This window comes from Alligator sinensis, unplaced genomic scaffold, assembly GCF_000455745.1.
Source record: "Alligator sinensis unplaced genomic scaffold, ASM45574v1 scaffold516_1, whole genome shotgun sequence".
NCBI lineage: Eukaryota > Metazoa > Chordata > Crocodylia > Alligatoridae > Alligator > Alligator sinensis.
Window position 1 is genome coordinate 3,290,283 of NW_005841957.1, and position 10,217 is coordinate 3,300,499.

Consider the following 10,217-nt stretch of genomic DNA (forward strand, 5'->3'; position numbering starts at 1 on the left):
TTGGGGGGGGCGTCGAGGAGAGGGGGCTCGTTTAGTCTGCAGAAGAGAGAAACCGAGCTGGGGGGTTTAATACCCATCAGCTACCTGAAAGGGGGGGGGGTTGAAAGAGGAGGGAGCTAAACTCAGTGATGGCTGGTGACAGAACAAGGAGCAGCGGTGTCAAGTTGCAGCAAGAGAAGTTTTAGGTTGGATAGTAAGAAAAAAATTCTCTCACTAGGAGGGTGGGGAAGCGCTGGGCCAGGTTACCCAGAGAGGTGGTGAAAGCTCCATCCTTGGAGGTTAAGACCTAGCTAGACCAAGCCTTGGTTGGGATGAACTAGTTGGGGATGGTCCTACTTTGAGCAGGGGTTGGACTAGATCATTGTTTCGCACCCCGCGAGTCATGACCCAATAGTGGGTTGCAAGAATATATGAAAGGGTTTCAAGCAAACTTTAGAAATGGGTTCTCCTTTTAAAGGACAAGAAAGTGGGAAACTGTGGCTTTTCTTTTGCAGGCTGACAGACCTCCACCCTGTGAGGGGCTGCTTGGGTCCCCATGTCCCATACACTGGGGGTGGGGGCAGCAGGTTGGGGCACTGGGTTGGGACTGGCCATCAATGTTTACAAATGGCTCCTGGTACAAAAAAGGTTGAGAACCACTGGACTAGATGACCTCCTACAGTCCCTTTAAACCCTAATTTTCTATGATTCTGTGATGATTCTTTGCCTTCACCAAGTTGGGCCAACAAGTCACTTGGCTTGGGCAGACCTTTGACCCCAAATGAGATAACAGCATGGTTATATGTCATGAATCTTAGCATCCTGTATTGTGTATATTTATGCTGCTTTTGTAAACCCCTAGGTCTGTGGACCACTATTGCTTTTATTCATTACTGTATGTAATTCCATCTGTATCACTACTTGGTGGGAGGGCATAACAAGTAAGTAGTAGCTGTAATTTTATGAATCGCTCTAGGCAGACAAGGTTCCTTGGGTGAATTTGATATCTTTTATTAGACCAACCCAAATGGTTGGAGAATAGTTATTAAGCAAGCTTTCGGGTTCAAAAACCCTTCGTGGAAGAGCACACACCAACTGCTGCAGCTTCCTGAGCCTGACGAAGGGTTTTTGAACCCGAAAGCTTGCTTAATAACTATTCTCCAACCATTTGGGTTGGTCTAATAAAAGATATCAAATTCACCCAAGGAACCTTGTCTGCCTATATCCTTAGACCAACACAGCTACAACCGAAACCCATGAATCGCTCTATTAACTTTTTGGAAGTTAATGGTGTGGAAAGACATGATAAAGCATAATACTTTGTTGCACCCACACATCCTATGCTGAAGTTTATATTTCTTGAGGATCTAGCACATGGCTGTCCAACTTCTAAGCAGCTGGGGGCCAAATGCCCCAAAGGCCACACCAGCAAGTGCAGTGCCAGGGTAAACCACAGCCCCACCCTGAGCTGTGCTCCAGCTAAATAGTCTCCACTCCCATGCTCCATCGTGTAGGAGCCCCCTTTACCCTCTGCACTATGAACCTGAATGTTCCCCCTCCCCTCCCCACTTCCACAGCTGCACTGTGCACCCATGCTGTCCCCAACCACTGCACCACATGATTGTGCAGGTGCTCCCCCCACTCCTGTGCACATGCACATGCCCCCTTCCCCACTGCTGCACTATGCGCACAGCCTCAGGCTCAACCTCGGCTCTCCTGACCACGCTCTGTGCAGGAGCAGCCGGCGAAAGCCTGAGAAGGGAGAGAGCGCCCAGAGACTCCAGGTACTATTGCAGCCAAATTGATGTGGGGAGTGTTGGCAAGGCAGAAAGTCAGGGGCTGCAGCTTAACCCCTCTCAGGCCATAAGCTGCTCTTGGGTCACCAGTTGAATAGTGCTGCTCTAGCTTTAATTTGTTCATGAAGAACAAATCCTGTACTCTGCTTGAAACTAGTGGAGCTATCTACCTAACCTAAATTAGGATTGCATACTCATTTCAGATGGAAATAATGCAGGATGCACATTTAAATTGTAGCCCAGTTTTTATCTTGTACTGTAAGGAAATGATGTTAACATACTAACCCTGTTTCGGCTTCCCTCCATACAAGATATACTCTGTGTATGAAGGGAAGAAATACATGGTAGCTTTTGGCTTTGATAGTAAGAACATTTATGTGTATTAATTTCACCCATGCATGGGTGACTGGTACCACCTTAGTAGGGGGGGCACATGCCCCCCCAGCGACCAGTCAGCGACCGGGGGGGTCCACCCATGGCAAAACTCACTGACTGGGAAGCAGCTGCAAAGCTACATCCCACACTCCCCTGCGAGTGGTTGCAGGGGTGGGGCACCAGTGCTCCCGCCCATCACTTAAGCAGGGAGTACGGCCAGTCGGGGTGCACGTTCACCCTCTACACATCACGACTGCATCCAAGTGAAAAATGGACTTGAAGAGGATTGATCCTATTTATAAATGTGTGTGGGTTTGGGGCCCTTTTTAAAAAAGAAAAAAGACAAAGGTATGCAAGCTTTTTTGCCTGGTTTGGAGCAGAAGATATAAATTGTACGTTCCAATTTACTGGTTGTTGCTACTTATTTTCAGGTACTTTCCCAGATTAAATATTGTTATTTTATGTTATGCATTCTTTTAATGCATTACATGCATAAATAATTGTTATGCATTCTTTTAATCCTTTGCCGAGAGAGAACATTTGGGGATCAATAGATCTGCCAGAGGCACATCTCATCAGAAAGCAAGAGTTTATGAAAATGGATGAAGACTTCTACGCAAATTGGAACCCAAAGAGAGAAGCCATTCAGTGGCCCCCTCACACCCTTTTTCTCCAGTGGTTAAACTCCACTCACACTAATATGATTACAGAAGTACACAATGGATACAATTCTGACTTGCATTTCTATAATTACATTGATGTCAAATTCATGCTTTTCTGTGGGCATTTGGTGCACATACCATGAGCTCTGTGGCATAAATAATCTTCTATGGAATCTAGTCAGTAATTGGAAGTACACCTTAATAGCACTCACTACAATTTCATTAAATATTTTAATTTAATGTTTTCTCTCTTTTGAGACTTCATTAATTAGCTTGTAGGGAATCCAAAATCAGTCAGTCCCTCTCCCTCATTCTCACAGTATGAATAAGATGACTACTTGAGAATAATGCCCTAAGTTACCTGTGGGTATGTCTACGCATCAAAATAATGTGACAATAAGCTCCGTTATATATCAGGCCAGAGTTTATTGCTTCTAGATGCTCTATTTATACATGTGCCTGGGACTGCAGCACACTGAGCTGGGCTGGAGTAGCCCCAACTGGCAGGGGGCCTGTGGGGTCAGCCTGCCAACCTGGGGCTTCTCTGACCCAGTTTAACATGCTGTCAAGGGGCTGGCTGGGACATGAGGGTGCTCCACTGTGGGGTTAGCCAGAAAGCAGCCCTGTGCTGAAGTACCCTTGTGCTCTAGCCAGCCAGGTCAGCATCTACACATGTGTTGCTACGCACTAAAGAACGCCGCTATAGGATAGTATTAGTATTTACAAGTGCTAACCTACAGCAGAATTAATTCGTTTCCTGTAGCCTAGTAGCCTTCTGCTTGCAACCAGAATTAAATTTAGAATTAATTGAATCAATACTTGAACACTTTTTCTTTTAACTTAAGAAAGAGAGGGGAAATGCATGTCTCTGCTAAAGTACACATGAACAAAATACTTTAAAAGCAAACAAAAACAAAGCTAAAATAAGGGTACAGTAAAAGCCATACTGGACCCATCAGCCAAGGCCCGATACTACTACTGTTCAAGTAATTTTTTATACAAGTTAGATCTGCAGTAAGAAGAAAAAGTCTTTAAAATTACTCAGTAAATCACTAAGGGCCTTGGATACACATGATTCCTATTACTCTATGCAACATCTTGGGGGTCAGAATGTGGTCTGAATGTAGCTCTCAGTAACACATCTTGGATTATAAGGAGAAGTGAAAAAGGTGAAAGGTACCTATGAACAGTCTGGAGACAGCTGACTCAGTGTTTAAGGAAAAACAGGCATTCCCCTTACAAGAATGGTTAGGTAACACTTCATCTGTGTGAAGAGTGCCATGCTTGGATTATGTAATTAAAACACAAACAGCGTCTTTTTAAAACACTTTGCCACTTTGTGTGTTGCTGCAATATGGAACCAATAACTACGTAGCTTTCATGAATCCGAGTGAAAAGATTTTTGAGTTACCCACTAAAAGTTTAGTCTGCTGGGGGCTCTGATATTTTTTTGCTCTGGCCTCATCCATCAAAATACTTGTGTGCCTGACTTAAACATCTGAGTACTACTGTTCCCTTCAATGAAACTGCGGGGGCCAAAGTGCATAGAATCAATGGGAAACTTTGGATATTAATTTATTGATGTAAACAAAGCTTCATAAAATTGTTTTGTAATTTATCTGTTCCTCAAAGAGTAGAAGTTTGTGGCTTGTTATTGGTCAGACTCTGCACTTGGTGCCACTCATAACGAAAGACAGAATTTTTATCTTTTTAGGATTTGTTTAGACAAGTTCTTAAATGCACCACTTGGATTATTTTTTATACTGATTTTAAATTATTGAAAAGAGTATGTCACTACTGTTATCTTAGTTTAAAATGCATTCTTGAATTACATTAAACCAAAAGAAACTTTAATCGGAATTTCTACACAACTGATTGCACTATGAATATATCTACTCAGTTTAAACCAGTTATAACATTCTCCTATATGTGAGCTCTAAAAATCCAAGCAAACTTTGACTCAAGGCAGTAAGAATTCAATTAAGCCAAGGTGTGATACAGCCATATCTGTACTTCCTCACCTATAATAACCTCACATTCATTAACTATGCTGTGAAGGGCATTCAGCATGGAAGGATCGTTTAGCTATATTTAAAAAAAAGATAAGGGTGTTGGTCTGGATGCTTTTTTTTAAACCCTGTGACACTTCCTCCCATAATAAAGGAATCCGATAAATCATCATTTTTGTGACTTCAGAAATACCAGCACTGAGATATTACTGTGGAAAATACTATGGGAAGGCCAGTGAATACAAATTAAATAAGTATCCAGTTTAAAATGTTGATCCTCAACATAATTATCCCACATTGAATGTTAGCTCTGAGTGTGAACTTTGTTTGAAACTAAAGCAGTATTACACAGTCTGAAACTGAGAGGGATGATTCTGTTGAATTATCTCCACGAGCCAGGGAATAAAACCAGAACAGTATACTGATAGAGCCCAAAAGTCAAAAGATATTGGTAACTGACTCTCTCTTTTGGAGGAGTACTTTGAGCAACAAATAAGCAGAAACGTCATTTGTGTCCTTGACAAGGACACATTTTGTAAAGTCAATCTTGGAACAAGTGTGAAGTCTGTTAATTTTTTTCCAAAGAAATTATACTCTAAGGGATATTTTGCCAATTGTGATATTTGCTACTGCTAGATACAACATTTCTGAATGTGTTCAACTTTCCTCCAAGCAAAAAGTTTCTCTGTCCATTCTGTGTGGAAAATCTGTTTAAGTTCAGAACAATTACTATGTTGGGCTCTATGTATGGGATTTGCCATGAGTCAAAGCCAGTAGACTGCGGCTTCTCTTATATGCTTTTTACCCCCAACCAATTCTCAACCAAATTATTCAACAAGGCTGCTGTGCAGTCAGTAGACCTTTTTTTTTTTTTCTTTTAGGGGAGATTTAACAGCCTATAGTTATACCATTTTATATTATGATCTTGTTAAATATTCCAGTCTAACTGGCCTGAGTCTGTTTAAATATCTGGATGGAAGATCACCAAAGAAAATCTAGGAGCGAAATGAAATAGAATTGGTAATTCAGTGTGTAACAGTTCTCTTAAATTTATAGTTTTTTCAGATACCTTTACTGTCTCCATATTGAGTCTGGGAATGCTGCCAAGCATGCTCCACCCACTGGTCTCACTCAGCACCATGCCAATGCCCAGAAATTGGGCAATGTAGCCAGTGCAGCCCAGCCCTTGGCACGTGCCTAGATGTACTGTCTGTCCCAGGTGTGCTTGGTGTGTACAGTCATGCTAAACTGGCTCTGGTTGCCTGATTTCTGAACTCTGGACATGCTGCTGAGCAGGAGCAAATGAGGAGGGCATGTTCCCCTGTGGTGCTTCCAGACTTGCTATGGAGATTATATAGACTGGCTCATTAACAGCAAAACTCAAATTAATTACACTTCATGGAAGGGCAGTGGTGCTTACATCCGTGTGCCATCTAAACCTCACATTTTGTAATTAATTTTTCTCTTTCTACAAAAATGCCCCTTGCAGTTCAAATTGGATAACATGTCAGCTTCATTTAGTCATGCAGCTTCTGTATGTTGCTGTGCACATTGGTTACTGGTTCTTACGTGTGGTTCTTTGCAAATTATGCAGCAGAATATGTATATAGCTTGCTAAAAGCATTTGAGCTTTTTATACTAGTTTTGTGAATTAAATTCAATTTAATTTAATTATTGCTGATTTTAGGTAGTGCCCTGTGTGCATCCAGAATGTGGAGGGTGCCTAAATCTGGAAATAAAAAATCAAGGTCTGTCACACCACTGTAGATAGCTAACTCTCTCCTTCTTGCAGCTGGGCATGGAATGATTTAGCCACTCAAATGGTCTAGCAAAAGAGAGGTACCATAGTATGTAGCAGTGTAGCAAAAGGAAATTCTAAGAGTAGGAGCTATTGTTTGTGACTTCTCTTCTGTTAAGAAGCTGTATTGAGGAGGGGTGAAATTAGACTGTACCCTACCATGCTTGTGTGAACTATAGCCAAAGCATTGCATGGCATCTGTATTGATAGGATTCTAACAGGAGTGTTATTGGCACACTGAGGCAGAGTTAAGGTTGTGCTGTGGGTGAGAAATTTACCTTAAATTCATCATGTCCTGGTTTTCAGAGATTTGTTTAGTCACTTTCATATGCTTACAATATTTGTAAGCATTTTAATTTCTTTGTGTGTTAAATATTGTCCTTCCTTTGTACCACTACTCAGCTGTCCCTCTTCATCACTTCTGGTTTCTTTCAGTTGGCATAAAATGCAGTGGCTGAATGTGACCTTCTCTTCTCTCATCTCTGCCCTGCCAAAGTAGCCTGGTAGTCTCTGCTTAGTTCACCTCCCCAGAGAGAAGAAGGTGTCACTGGGCCCTGCAGGTTGAAGAGTTGGGGAGTAGATGCAGGAACACTACAAAGACAATTCTGGAATCAGTGGGGTTGGTTTTTTGTGGGTTTTGTTTTTTTAGTGGGAGAAAAATATTGGAAGTATAGTTTTTTTGTAGACATCCATGCATCATCCCCAGGTGCAGCATATGAGGCTCAGAGAGGTATGAAGTGGCCTGTTCATGTCAGAGTGTTCTCATTCTGCTGAGAACAATCCACTGGAGGTAAATGCTGTCTGAAACCAACTCCCAAGAGGTGTGAACCTCTCCATTCACCACCTCCTCACAGCCCCATTTTGACCCTTTGATATCCCTGTTCATAGAAGCAGGTGAAGGACTCAAGACTCCTTCAGAGGGAGGAAGGCTCCCCTAAACCTGGTTGACACACCAAGGCAAATGGGAGGATAGCCTTAGACTCCCATGTAAGGGCAGGGGACTTTTTATTCTTGCTAGGTGCAGGATTTCTGCCTTCCCTGAGAATTGCTGTTGCTCCAATCCTTTGTGTAACATGTGCCTTTCTGGTCAAAGCCACTGGCCTGAGAAATAAGTCTGTGAAGGGGCGGGGAGGAGAAGGGGGAAGCAGGGTACAGCCTCACACTGCCTGATTTACCCCAGTTTTCAAATGGGACAACGTGAAAGATGACAAGGCTCACTCCACCCTATATTCTCCCATATCTTGGTCATTACAGTTTAGCCACTAATACTGTCCAGAACTCAAATAAGGCACAGCAGATTCCTAGACAATCAAACTCAGCATGTTGATTGACCCTGTTTAGAATAATTCCCCTTTAAACAGAAAGGGCTGCTCAACCCTAAGTATAGCAGAATACCAGTTCTGTAGTGATACAGAATTATCCTGATGCTCAGTTTGCATGTTTTAGTCTCTTTACACTGGACTTTTTATCATTTATGTGTCAAGAATATTAATATAAAAAAGGAAGGAGATAGGAAGCTTCCTTTAAGCTGACAGAAAAGCAGCTTACCTTAAGGGTGGTTACAAAGAGGATAGAGAGAAATTGTTCTCAGTGGTGGCAGATGACAAAACAAGGAGCAATGGTCTCAAGCTGCATCAGGGAAGCTTAGGTTAGATATTGGGAAAAACGGTCTCACAAGGAGGGTAGTAAAGCACTGGAACAGGTTTCCCAGAAAAGGGGTGGAATCTTCATCTATGGAGGCTTTTCAGACCTGGCTTGATAAAGCCTTGGCTGGGATGAGGTAGTTGGGGACAGCCCTGCTTTGAGCAGGGGTTGGACTAGCTGAACATGAGGTCCCTTCCAACCCTATTTTGCTATGATTCTTTGATTCTATGCAAATATGGACAAAAATAACTTTGGATTTTTTTAGGCATGTTCAGGGAAAATTTGTTACAGTAATCCTGTACGGTGCGGGACTCGATCTGGATTTGTGCATCACTGAGAGAATTGTTAAGTGTAAGTATTGTCTCCAGTGAAGGGCTCACTTGAGTTATCTATTCTTCTCAGTTTGGTTTAGCCTGAGTGAGAGCAGTTGTATTGCAAAACAACATTCAAGCTGCTCAGAGTGATTGGATTAACAGCAAGGAGTAGATGAGTTCCTACTACATTGCTAAATCCAGGGCATATCTCCATTGCAAGCTTACCATGTCAGGCAAATGTGATGCACAGCTTTGTGTCAGCTGCCCTTCCCTTATCACCTGGAAGCAGCACAGTGATGTTTGGTGTGGCAGTGCATTCAGGCCTCTCTGCAGTACTAATTAGCTTGAGCAAAGCTCTGAATGAATGCAGGCAGCTACCTTGCTTCCAGGTTAAGTGGTAGCACATGAGGAAATGCGACATTCTCAATCTCGCTGCTGACTGGCACAGTCTGTGATAAAGACATGCTTCCAGGGGTGTTGGCACTCAAGCTTTGTCCTGTCTCCTGATGTGCCAGCTAATTTGGACTTAAAGCACCAGGCATACTCAAAAGTCTTGTCAGGGGGACTGTTCAAATAATAGCTAAAGCTAACAATGCAGTGAAGTCAAGCACTTGGTTCTAACTGCAGAATCAAATTATTTATGGTACTACAGAGAACAAAATGAATTTCATATGTGCTGGTGTGGGTGGGTGTTTGCATGCTTGTGTATGCATAAACTAAGGAGTGTCTGTCCTGCAAAGCTGATGGAGATCTTAAGGTCCAAAAAATATCAGGTAAATATACCCTGAAAGAATTGCACATCTATGTGCTACTAGACAAACTAATTGGTTTAACTTCTCCACAAAAAAGGGAAAACCATCTCTCTGGCTTCTTAGAATTGCTTCGAAAATGTTAACAAAATAGTAGATAACATCCTCACCATGGAAATGATTGACTTGGATTCTTTGGAAACTTTGCATAAGGTCCCTCCATAAAAGATTAACAGGATCGTAAATAACCATGTGATAATAGATGAAGGCTAGATCCAATAAGACTTAGGTGTCTAAAGTAGCACTCGGGAACATAGCTGCACCTAAGTTTAACCTTGCAAACTTTAAACTCCTGCTGCCTAACCATGAAGGTACCTAAACTTTGACTTTAAAATTACCTAGGTAACTCGCATTGCGCTACTGCGTGTGCTGCGAATTGATCTAAACAAGGCTGAGTAGTTCAGCATCTACCTAGGATCCAGAAGGAAAGTGTTTTCCCTGCCTAGGTCCTTAGAGGGGTGTCATTCAGTAGGCATTTTCAACATGACCCTAAAACAGTTAAGGTTGGATTCTATACAAAATGCAGTTTTAGCTGTTTCTTATCCTTCGAGAGTATGGCCACAGGAGGAGATGTTCATTTTCCTATAGTTAGGGACCTACCTAATTTGGGGTGGCTGCCTCCAGATTTTATGGTCCCTGGCATGGTCTTGGGTACCACTTTCACAGCAGAGCACAGCAGGCCCCCCACGCCTCCGATCGATTGTCTGAGAGGGTCCTGGAAGTCCCACCCCTCCATGGAGATTGACATGTGGGAGGGGCAGACTTCTGGGCCCCTCCCCCGATTGGGGGGGCACCATGCTCTGCTGGGAAAACCTCTGCCAACCCCCCCCC

The 10,217-nt window shown here is 42.7% G+C and overlaps 2 protein-coding genes across 5 annotated transcripts in view; one reads left to right on the forward strand and one right to left on the reverse strand.

The window, feature by feature from the left end:
• Positions 1–10,217, reverse strand: part of LOC102380243 (phosphoribosylaminoimidazole carboxylase and phosphoribosylaminoimidazolesuccinocarboxamide synthase) — a 71,967-nt gene that overhangs the window by 19,223 nt on the left and 42,527 nt on the right. The window lies entirely within an intron of this gene.
• The window catches only part of PPAT (phosphoribosyl pyrophosphate amidotransferase), an 83,327-nt gene that overhangs the window by 370 nt on the left and 72,740 nt on the right, over positions 1–10,217 (forward strand). The window lies entirely within an intron of this gene.